Source organism: Aplysia californica, unplaced genomic scaffold, assembly GCF_000002075.1.
Source record: "Aplysia californica isolate F4 #8 unplaced genomic scaffold, AplCal3.0 scaffold00663, whole genome shotgun sequence".
Classification (NCBI taxonomy): Eukaryota; Metazoa; Mollusca; class Gastropoda; order Aplysiida; family Aplysiidae; genus Aplysia; species Aplysia californica.
The window spans coordinates 302,126-303,686 of record NW_004797933.1 but is presented as its reverse complement, the minus strand read 5'-3'; the positions used below and the strand labels follow the sequence as shown (position 1 = coordinate 303,686).

The following is a 1,561-nucleotide window of genomic DNA, read 5'->3' as shown; positions in this document are numbered from 1 at the left end:
AATTACGATTTACGATTAAAACTCGTCGAGTTTTTCTTTTCTTTGGTAGTTTCAAATACATGTACAACCACAGTCGCGAAGCTGCTTTTACCACCATCTGCCCAAGACAAAAATCAATGCGATTGACCACTCCTAAGGGCGTTAAACCTGTACAATTTCAGTAATTTCACAATTTTTCTTCCCCTTTTGCGTAAAAAAAAAAATGGAATGACACTGTCTTCTTGTTATCTCAAGATTGTCTTCGCTCAGAATAATTGGCAAACGTGTACGTAAAAGTCTTACTAAAACAAAGGGTGTACGTGTACTATTACTACTACTTAATGATAGTCGTAGTCGTAGTCATTGTTGTAGTCATGGTCGTAGTAGTAATAGTAATAGTTGTAGTAGTAGGAGAAGTAACAAAAGCAACATGCGCGTTTAAGATTTCATCCAACAAAGCTCATCGACGCAATAATGGAGAAAGCAAGACAGATAGACAGAAACTACAGAGGAGAAAAATATATAATATGTCTGACAATATTTCTTGTATTATCCTTGCCATAGATGAACCGTTGTTGTTTGATTGGGCCACTTTTTAACCCCGTCCGACGTTGTGTCTTTGGGAAAGACACTTAACAATTACGCAAATTTCGGGGATTGACGTTAATTGGTCGCTTTTAAGCACAAGGGGGCTATCCGAAAAATGCTGTTTTGAGAAAATCGAAGGTGAAGCTTTTGGATCCTTATTCAGTTTCTTTAAAAGACAAGGAGAGTTTTCTCTATAACCAAACAAGTATACACACCACTGAAACCAAACTTCTTCTACAGGTAGGGCAATGCCCACTTTTGGTGTAGGTCACGATTTCTGGAAACCCCCGAAATCTGGGTCTGCCCGCTTGTCCTTAAAAGCGACCAATTGAACTCGGAGGTCCCGCCTTTTAAATAAACTACCAGTGTTGATAGGAGCTTTAAACCTATACCATTTCACCATTTTTTCTCTCTTTTGAACCAACCAAACAAACGAGCAAATGTCTTTCCTCTGCTCTGAAATGCCGTTATTGTGCCGTTGTACTATAGAGCTTTAAAAAAAATAATTCTCAAACGATCCAGCCTCTTGTTGGTCCAGTAGTTGATTATGAATACATGACATGCATATTGTAATTTACATAATGCTGCGTGGGTCCCGGATCTACTGACATGACCTTGACCCGGGTGGTGGTGGTGGTGACCTCGTCTTGGGGGGAACCACCCTCTGCCCTCCTCCCAGCCCTTCACCTCACGGCCGTCAACGGACCGGCGACATCACAAGACGTTTGGTGAGGATGACCCCCCACTCCAGACACAACGACCGTCTTGGATGAACAGAAGAAGGCTGTTGTCAACGAGTCATTTGTGTTAAATGGGGAAAGGGTGGGGGGTCAGCCAGGTGTTTTTCGAACAACCTCCAAGGTTAACCTCGCTCAGGATAATTTGCAGGGAAGTAAGAACATGTGTATTGGCAGCAGTATGAAGAGCAACAGAAACATACGCTATGTTTAAAAATAATTAATTAACTTTAGATTTACGATTCTTGGCTCCCCCC

General features: G+C 41.6%; 1 protein-coding gene across 5 annotated transcripts in view; it reads left to right on the top strand.

The window, feature by feature from the left end:
- LOC101847611 overlaps positions 1–1,561 on the top strand; it is a 63,174-nt gene that overhangs the window by 17,989 nt on the left and 43,624 nt on the right. The window lies entirely within an intron of this gene.